General features: G+C 42.0%; 1 long non-coding RNA gene and 1 pseudogene across 1 annotated transcript; one reads left to right on the plus strand and one right to left on the minus strand.

Annotated features, from left to right (window-relative positions):
• Positions 1-1,569: 1,569 nt before the first annotated feature.
• Positions 1,570-2,801, minus strand: LOC100684216 (annotated as a pseudogene).
• A 284-nt stretch (positions 2,802-3,085) lies between these two features.
• Positions 3,086-9,900, plus strand: LOC111090812. The gene is made up of 3 exons (XR_005373406.1): positions 3,086-3,396; positions 8,480-8,595; positions 9,188-9,900. It is a non-coding gene; the product is annotated as an uncharacterized LOC111090812 (long non-coding RNA).
• The last annotated feature ends 489 nt before the right edge of the window (positions 9,901-10,389 follow it).

Here is a 10,389-nt window from a genome sequence, read left to right on the forward strand (position 1 = left end):
TGACATTTCCAGACCCCCCCACTGTGAGATGGCCTTTGGTTGGGATGCATGTTTTTACTTTAATGTTGGTATGTATTTGCTGTGGAGATATCTATCTATCTGTATCTATATCTACATCTATATCTATATGTCTTTGTAAGCATGGCCATTTTGGGTCCCATGAGTCTTCATCCTTAGCAATTGACTCTTCAACTCCCATTATTAATGTGAAGTCTCCTCTAAACCCTAAAGCAACACAGAAGTATCAAAGCAAAGAGTTGAATGAACCAACAAAGGTCATAGAATGGAGTCATAAAAAGTACTCAATCCCAAAGAGAAAAAAAAGAACCCAGAACAGAGGAGATAAGTAGAAACAAATAGCAAGATGATAGACTCAAACCTGACCATGTTAATGGTCATATTAAAGGTAATTTGTAGAAACACTCCAGTTTAAAAGGCAGAGATTGTCAAATTATATAAAAAAGCAACTCCCACCTGTATGCTGCCTACAGGAAATGCATCTTAAATATAAAGATACAAATAGGTGAAAAGGATAGAAGAAATAGACCATGCTGACACTAATCAAAAGAATGTTAGAGTGACTACATTTATATCAGATAAGGAATATTTCCGAGGATAGAATATTGCCAAGAGTAAAGAAAGACATTTCACAATCACATAGGGATCACTTAATCAAGTGAGTATAACAATCCTCAATGTTAATGCACCTAATAGCAAAACTTTCAAATAAATGAAGGAAAAAAATAGCAAAGAGAAATAGACAAATACACAGCTCTGGCCATAAGTTTTTAGAAAATGCTCCCTCAATAGCTAATGGAACAAGTAGCAAATCAGCAAAAATATACTAGACTTGAACAACTCTAGCAATGCTCGGCCTGATTAACGTTTTAAAAAACTCCACCCAATAACAGCAGCATACATATTACTCTCACGTGTAAAAATTCACCAAGATAAAACATTTTCTGGCCCATAAAACAAGTCTCAATAAATTTAAATGGACGGGACTGTTACTACCAACTGTTGGATTTCAGGGGCAAAGCTGAAGTAGCCAATGAAAGAGCTAGCCTCAGGCAATGAAAAACTAGCCTATCTCAGGACTTCCAGTTTCAGCTTCAACAAATAAAGACCTTAGAGGTTGTCACTCCTGGATTTACAATAACAGAAAAAAAAAAAAAAAAGCTGAACAAACTGAGAATCATTGACTTCTTGGACCCACCAGAAAATTGAGATTGTAGAGCAAACCATCACCCTCAAATCCAGACAGATAGGTGAATGCAGAGCCACGGTTAGTTTACCTGGAGCAGAAGCTGCTGGAACCAAAAACTGATAGGAACACTAAAATGGCAATTTTGCTGAATTGCTGGAGTCAATGTGTCGACTACAGGGAGAATGAGCATCTCCTGAGTGCTATAGGCTTGAGGGCAGAGGGGAGACTTTTATGGGTTTTACCGCCATGAATGCCACCAGGTTCTCATGGTAAAGTGTCAAGAGAAAAATCACCTTCTGTCTCTGGTAGGTAGAAGGGGAAAGTAACCATTCTTTTTTTTTTTTTTTTTTTCCTACACTACAATAGTTAATTGTATTTATTCAAGGCTCATGCTGTAAGCATTAAACCAAGCATGGGCTTTGATTCTGTGAGCCCAGATTCACATATTTAGGAAGATAAAAGCAAACTGTGATCCATGTATATGGATGAAAAACTAAAGGCTCACAGTTAATCACATCATGGTTTTAAATTTCTACAGCCTAAAAGCCAGAAGTCACAGATCTTTTAGGTCTTTCTGGATGTCCCACAAGGTATCTGCACTTTTCTTGAGCTGGGCAACCTCATCATCCTTCAGCTTTTGGTTGATCACACTGGTTAAGCCCCAAGTATTCAGGATACACGGAAGACTCAGGAAGACTTCGTTCTCAATATCATACATGCCCTTCACCATTGTTGACACTGGATGAATCCTGGAGAGACTTTTCAACATGGATTCAATGAGATCAGCCACACTTAATCCAATAGCCCAGTTGGTATATCCTTTTAGTTTGATGACTTCATAGGCACTTTTCAACCACCGTCTTATGCACCTCCTTCCAATTTTCACTGTCGTCGTCTGTTCTCATTTCTGGATTCAGTTCCTGAAGAGAAACACCTGCCACATTCACTCCACTCCACACAGCCACACTTGAGTCGCCATGTTCTCCCAAAATCCATCCATGGCAGCTGCTGGGATGAATGCCAAATTTTTCAGGCTTAAAATAGCAAAATCTAGCAGAATCCAGATTTCACCCACTTCCAATCACACGGTGCTTGGGTAGTCCACTTAGTTTCCAGGTAACATATGTAAGAATATCCACTGGGTTGGAAACCACAATTATGATACAATGAGGACTGTACTTGACTATCTGAGGAATAATGAATTTGAAGACATTAACATTCCTTTGCACCAGATTGAGGCGGCTCTCTCCCTCCTGCTGGCGGACTCCTGCAGTCACCACCACAATCTTAGAATTGGCAGGCACAGAGTAATCTTTATCTGTCACAATTTTAGGTTTCTGAAGAATTAAGCTCCCATGCTGTAGATCCATCATTTCTCCTTTGAGTTTATCTTTTAAAACATCCACAAGGGCAAGTTCATCAGCCAGAGACTTTCCCAGAATGCTGATGGCACATGCCATACCAACTTGTCCAACACCAACTACAGTGATCTTATTGTTTGGGATCGCTACCTCTTCTTCTGCAACTGGTGCAATCAGTTTTCCCTTAAGAGTTGCCATTGTTCGGGCACTGAGGGGGACACTTGACGGGATGAGCACTGGGTGTTATTCTGTATGTTGGTAAATTGAACACCAATAAAAATTATTTTATGAAAAAAATTTCAATGTTATATCAGCAAATATGCATATATAGTTAAGAAATTATATACTATAGTGATTCCACCTACATACAAAAGTACACTAAAGAAAAAAAAAAAAAAGAGTTGCCATTGTGCCCCGAGACAACTGGCTGTAAGAGTCACGTGAAGAAGACAATGTTCTAAAAAAAAAAAAAAAAAAAAAAAGACAATGTTCTAAAGTAAACATTCTGAACCCAGTAACCATTATGCTCAGAGTGTTCTCCATGACAAAGAACTACTCTCCAGTGAACAAGACTTTCCAGAGCGTTATCTTACCTGGGGGAAGGGCACTTCCCTGTCTCTCCCTCCAGTTAATGATGACTGTGCCAGGAAGGGTAGATTAAAGAGCAGGAAGATGAGTTAGGAGTACAACTTTGATATCTCAGACCAAGCTATTTTTATCTCCGGTGCTATTAACTGAACTGTGTTTCCCGCCTGCTACCCTCCCTCTATCATACGTGGAAGCCCGAATTCCCAGTGTGACAATAGTTGGAGATGAAGTCTTTAGGAGGTAATAAAGGTTAAATGAGCTCATGAGTGCAGGGGCCTAATCTGATATGACTAATGGCATTATAAAAGGAAGAAGAAATAGAAGAGAGAGATCTCCCCCTCATAGCTTGCCTGCATGCACACACCAGAGAAAGGCCATCTTAGGATATAGCAAGAAGGTGGCTATCTATGATCCAGGAAGAGTCCTCACCAGAGACCAGCCGCGGGGGCTCTGATATTGGATGTCCAACATCCAAAACATGGGAAAAAAAATCTGTTCTTAAAGCCACCCGGCCTGTGGTATTTTGTTATGGCCTGGACAGGCTAATATACCTGGCAATTATACTTTATGGTTGTCCACGGCCCTAGATTATTTGTAGAGAGGGAAGAGGATGCCAGTCGAAAATGGAAGAGCCTAAAAAAATGCAAGAAAGAATAGGCAACTGATGAAGCAAAGTTCTCCATCAAGGAAATTAAAAATTTTTTTTAAATGTTTATTTATTTATGATAGTCACAGAGAGAGAAAGATAGAGAGGCAGAGACACAGGCAGAGGGAGAAGCAGGCTCCATGCACTGGGAGCCCGACGTGGGATTCGATCCCGGGTCTCCAGGATCGCGCCCTGGGCCAAAGGCAGGCGCCAAACCCCTGCGCTACCCAGGGATCCCCATCAAGGAAATTAGATGAAAGCCAGGTACTTGCACCTAAACATTGACACAAGAACAAAATTCTGCATTAATTTCAGAAGATCCACGCATCACCTGGAGCGCCTTATGGACTCCTGTCTGTCCTGGGGAAACCTGTTGGATTGGGACCAAGAACTTTGGCGGGAGATGGGGGTGGCAGCTGGGGGGGGGGGGGCGCGTGTTGGTTAACAGGACACAAGAAGGCAGTTGGAGGAGGAGGAAGGCCAGCCTTTGGATCTGACATGTTAAGACTCAGTGTCTCCACGGAGTATGAGTGGGCAGAAGCAGAGGTTTTGGGGCATAGAAAAGATTGAAAAGCTTAAGATCCACTCAAATTAGGGGGGAAAATGAGGAAATAAGTAGTAATGTGAAAAAGAAATTCAGGTTTTTAGGGACAGCCAGCTGGAATGGGATTACATATAATAATACTATTATTATATGGCTGCTGTAGAACCCCTCAGCCTGATGTGTGATTTCACCAGCTCCGTGAAGCAGGTGTGAGCAACAGCAGCACTTGTGGCAGGAAAAAAAAAAAAAAAAGAATGTGGGATTTATTACAAATTGAGGATTGACAAAGAGAGTGCAGGGATAGAGTTGCTATAAAGTAGGGCAGATTTTAAATGAGGATCTAACTGTAAAATGTTGGATAAGGAAGGAGAAGGGGGGAAGGAGAGAGAAAGAGAGGCAGGAAGGGAGAGAGAGAGGGAGGGAGGGAGAGAGAGGGAGGGAAGAGAGGAAGGAAGGAAGGAAGGAAGGAAGGAAGGAAGGAAGGAAGGAAGGAAGGAAGGAAGGCCTCCTTCCCTTTCCGTTTCTTTCTTTACTTTTCTTGTGCTTTTCTTTCTTTTTTACTTTTTCTTTTCTATTTTCGAGGAAGGAATTAGTGTTAGGGATGCTTGGCCTGCCCTAGGGCATTGAATTCCTTATTCTGAATGTATGGAATTTGATAGCCGTCAGTAGGGATTTAGAGAAAGGTCTCTTTTGTTTGTTCAAGGGTTGTAACTAAGCCCTGTAGGCAGGAAGTTGCCAGGGTGCTCTGGTGGCTCCCAGTGTCCTCAGCCCTTGTCTCTGGGGGAGGGGGCTCTGCGGTGTCCTGGCTCTAACAGGGGGCTGGAAACATAGGTTTCTTCTAAACTTTGGGGCTGGTGTGAAGCCACCTCCACCCACACAGAGCTTCTCTTCTCAGGTTTGCTGGGGTGGGGGTGGGGGGCGGGGGATTAGAGAAGTATGTTCTACTACCCACACTCCTTGGTGGATCTCAGAAGAGGTGATGTTTCCAAGTTTCCCACACAGGATGCTGTAGACATAAAGTACCAATGACCCTACCCTAACAGGTACCTGAAAGCCACTCAGGATTATTTATTACTGGTAAACCGAAAGGTCATCAAACAGATGTTGTATTCCATAACAAATATGTTTTTTTTCTCTGCCTGAAAAATTATGCAAGTAACACATATTCTTATAGAACTGTAAATGTGGATAAACAAAAGATGAAAAACACCCCAAATCCTACCACCCAGAGATAACCATGTCAAGCCTCTTGTTGTATATCAGATCTGACACTTTCATTTGCAGGTGCAGACATGTATGTTTTATGAAAATGGTGTCATATTGTATACAGTGTTTTGCATTCCTTCTCTAATTTATCAGTCTCTTGTGAACATTTCCAGTCAGTGTCCATCTATACAACATTCCTTTTTCTTTTCTTTTTTAAGATTTATTTATTCATGATAGACAGAGAGAGAGAGAGAGAGAGAGGCAGAGACACAGGAGGAGGGAGAAGCAGGCTCCATGCCGGGAGTACGATGTGGGACTCGATCCCGCGGCCCCAGGATTGAGCCCTGGGCCAAAGGCAGGTGCCAAACCTGCCCAGCCACCGAGGGATCCCCTACACAACATTCCTAATGGCTGCATGATATCCTGCCACTCTTCAATTATTGAATGTACTGCAATTGTTTCAGGTAGCCTTTGACACAATAATGCTACCTAGTGAGTGACCATAAAATGGCAGTGGCTTATAAGAATAAACATTTGTTTACTTTACAAGATTGCAGGAGTTCAGCTACTCTGGGCTCGGCTGGGCTGTTCTCTGCTGGGCTCACTTATACCTTTGCAGTCAGCTACCTGTTAGCTGAGCAATCCTCATTTTGACTTGTTCACATGTCTGCGACTGGGTGGCTACTGGCTTCTTTAGGATGCTCACAGTTGGGACAACCAGGGCAGTTCTGGTCTGTCCGGGTGAGTTATCCTTCAGGAGGCTAGCCCCAGCGTGTTCCTGTGGCTATTCCGAGACAGCAATGTGCAAGCCCTTTCGCAAGCCTCTGCTGGTGTCCTATTTGCTCACATCCTGTTGGCCAAAGCGCAAGCCATGTGGCCAACCACACAGAGTAGAACAGCTTGGCACAATGATGGGCAAACGGTGTGGATCCAGGGAGGGGTAGAGGACTGGGGACTTTTTCTACAGTACATTCTTGTACGAATATCTTGGCGTGTTATCTGATTGTTCTGTGGAACAAATCCCTACAAGTAGAATTGCTGGATATATCATTTTCTGAAGACTCTGAAGATAAACTCCCAAATTGTGCTCCAGAAAGGTAGACCACATTACATTCCCACTAATGGCAAGTAACAGAGCAGATTTCTCGATGACTATCAGGTATAGAAAAATATGCAAACTATGGACACTCCACGGATCTGTACTTAAGTTGTATGATGTGCCCCCAAAGGCTCATAGACATAAACCAGGAAAACTAAGGTCACCTTGGAAGTCTCAAGAGAGGCACCCCAGTGTGAGTGTGGTTCTCTGGAAATGCATGTCCTATTCTTTCCTGAAGAAGTATTGGAAAAACTTGAAATGAACAAACAAAAAGAAACGCCCACAAATAACAACAACAACAGAAGTATTGGAAAGATTCTAGATAATGTGGAGGGACAGAGAGGGTAAACATAGATCCTGGTTTTCATGGAACTGTCTTGGTTTACCCAATTGTCTTGGCTTAATTATTAAGTGAACCCCTTTCACTCTCAAAAGATTTCCATTTTGGATTACAGATCTTATAATGCCCAGGTAAATGTCACCTTAACTAAAATCACTCCCTTTGATTTCAAACTCTTTCATTCATGCAACTCATGATTCTTTGAGTTTTGTGTTTTGGGGTTTTGTTCTGTGTCAGACACTGTACTGATGATACAGTCTGAAATACTTCCGGAGAGAAGTATTGATGGGATAATCACAGAAATCCATGTGGAACTACAGCAGTGGTGAATGCTACAAGGGAGAAATCCATGGTTCTAAGAGGGTCTATCTAGTAGAGAGATCTGATCTTTTTGCAGGTGTCAAGGGTGAGTCCAAGGGGAAGTAATGCTTTAGCTGAGCTTGGAAGGATACTTTGGATTTACCCAGAGGGAAGCATTCCTGGGGCAGGTAAGAGCATGTATGAAGATTCTGACCAAAAGAAGCAGGTACAGACAAGGATGTGAAAGAAGATTCATGTAGCCGTGGTGGAGAAAACCAGGGGAACTTGGAGTGAGATCAAATTGGAGAGCTTACCCAGCATCCCCACATCTCTCTTCCTTCCCAGCACAATCTCCATTTTGTTCAGGAATTCAGATGTCCTGGAACACAGTGTTTTGTCTCAGGGGACACTGCCTTCACTCCCAGTTCAAGGGAGTGGTCCCTTTCCCAGTAATTTAATTCAGCTTGTGCCCTGATTCTTGCAAATGAGAAGAGAAGGCAAGTTTCCTGTGGACTTCCAACTTTCCTTGTTCCTAAGTGTGAGTCAAAAGAAAAGATAGTCTTTAATTGTTCCTGTGAGTTTTGTCAAATCTGGATGTGAGGGGTGGGGGTCGGGGGGGGGGCAGCTGCAGCCATCTTCACCTCCTAAAGATGAAGCTGGCAGCAAGGGTGGTGGAGTAGCCATGTGAAAAGAACCTTCTCCCTTGATAAAGGTGGAGTTGTTGAATCAACCTGCTCCAAGGCTACGCTACCTCAGGACTTCCTGTGATACGGGACATATACCTTCTGAAATTCCTTATTGTTCAATCAAGATTAAGCCGAGTTCTCGTACTCATGGTCAAAATGTCATGATAAGAAAGAAGAGGGTAGGGGCACCTGGGTGGCTCAGTGGTTGAGCATCTGCCTTTGGCTCCGGGCATGATCCCAGGGTCCTGGGATCAAGTCTCGCATCAGGCTCCCCTCAGGGAGCCTGCTTCTCCCACTGCCTATGTCTCTGCCTCTCTGTGTCTCTCGCTAATAAATAAATAAAATCTTCAAAAAAAATTTAAAAAAGAAAGAAGACCATGTCTCTTATTTATGTTGGAGGCTATGTTAAGGACTGAGTTTTTTTCTGCCTTATCCTAAGATCTATTGAAAGTCATTAGAGATTTTAAGCAGAGAGCATGACCCATATTTTCATTTTGCAAAGGGTCTCTTCTGCTACTGCATGGAGAAATTCTAAAGGGACAAGAGTGGGTGCAAGGAGACCAGATAGCAGGCCTTTCCCTTGGATGGAGAATCTTCTTGGGCCCCACAATCAGGGTGGTAAGTTGCAGAATGAACATCATTTAACCAACATCACTACAATTCAGTTTTGATGTTGCTGTTTTTAACAGTATCTCAAAGAGCCAATGAAAGATGCCAATGCAGAATGACCTCCATTCAAGGGCCAGTATTTTTGATGAACTCTGTACTGTCTTGCATTGCCCTGGGTCTCACCCTCTTCAAGGGTTAGCCCTAAAGTTGACATGTTTGAGATGGTAATCTGGATAGAAGGTGGTGATAATGGAGATAGAGGTGGGGAAGAGTAGCTGAAATATGTTAGATATGTTAGATATGTTGAAAATAACATATTTGGTGAAAGAATGAATAGAGCCAATAAAGGAGAGAGAGGGAGATATTGAGGATGACCCTCAGGTTTCTGTGCAAAAAGAGGAAATGATGGTACCATTGGATGATATAGAAAATTATGGAAGAAGCCCCAGTTGGAGGAAGAGGTCCATGGAGAGTTCATTTTGGACATGCTAAGTTGAATGTACTTTTGGATATTCAAGGGGAGGTTGCAAGAAAGTGAGGGTATGGTACTCAGAGGATAGATGGGAATGGAGTTACTAATATTTAATCATGAATGTTTTAGGAATTAATCAAAACTATGGACAATGAAATGGCTTTGGGAGAGGAGACCTAAAAAAGAAGAAGCTTAGGGTCAGGCCTGCAGGACAAGGGAAGAGGAAGATGAGGCATGCAAAGACCATGGATAGACTTTTATCAGAGGCAGAAAGAGAATAAAAATGTGGTGTGTTATGGAACAAGGGAATAAAGTATTTCAAAAAATAAATAGTCCACAGAGGCTCTGATAATTGTTTAAAAAGTCAAAGAAATAAAACAGCTAGTCTCTGAAGATGACCCCCCAATGAATGGTGCCTCCTGAAATTAATACCTCTATGGAGCATCCTTCACATTGGATGAGGGTTGCCCCTGTTCAACCACTAAACTGCACAGAGGAACACTATGGGACTTTTGAGTTTAGGTCATGTGAATCCTTTTAATGTCCTCCTTGGTCTCTTGAAATGCTTGCTCAAAGGGAGGCCAGCCATCATGTAAGAAGTCCTTTTATCTTTAGACATTCACGTTGTGATGAAGTCCAAACTAACTGTAAGAATGCCTCATGGAAGGAGAGAGGGAGAGAGAGAGAGACCAAGAAGAGAGAGAGAGGCCTGGCCAGACGCAGGTTAATCTAGCTATTCCAGCCTGGGTATCAGATGTGAGGAAAGAAGCCATCTTGAATGTCAAGATGATTCCAGCCCTTTGAGAAACCCCAGGTGAGAACTGTGCAACTGATCCCAGTCAATCCACAGGACCATGAGAGATAAAAATAAATTCTTGTTTTAAGCTCCTAAATTTTCTACTGGAACAAAATAGGAATTGAAAAAAAAATGTCTGTTTGATTTGGTGATATAGAAGTCATTACTGTTTCTAGGAACAATATGGGCAGAAGCCAGATCTGAGTGGGTTAAAGAGCGAGTAGGAGCTAAAAAAAATAATAAAAATAAATAAATAAAAAGAAAGAAAGAAAAAGAAGAAAGAAAAGAAAGAAAGAAAGAAAGAAAGAAAAAGAAAGAAAGAAAGAAAGAAAGAAAGAAAGAAAGAAAGAAAGAAAGAAAGAAAGAAAGAGAGAGAGAGAAGACAGCCTTTTTTGGAAATGTTTGGCTGTGGATGGGGAGATAGAAAGGTTAATAGTTGGAAGAGGATGTGATATGAGGGAGAGTTTTCTAAAAGTGATCTCTACTATGTCATGTTTAAAAAATATGACCTATGAAGTATTCTTACTAAGACTGA

The sequence above is a fragment of the Canis lupus genome, chromosome 18, assembly GCF_011100685.1.
Source record: "Canis lupus familiaris isolate Mischka breed German Shepherd chromosome 18, alternate assembly UU_Cfam_GSD_1.0, whole genome shotgun sequence".
NCBI classification, from domain to species: Eukaryota; Metazoa; Chordata; class Mammalia; order Carnivora; family Canidae; genus Canis; species Canis lupus.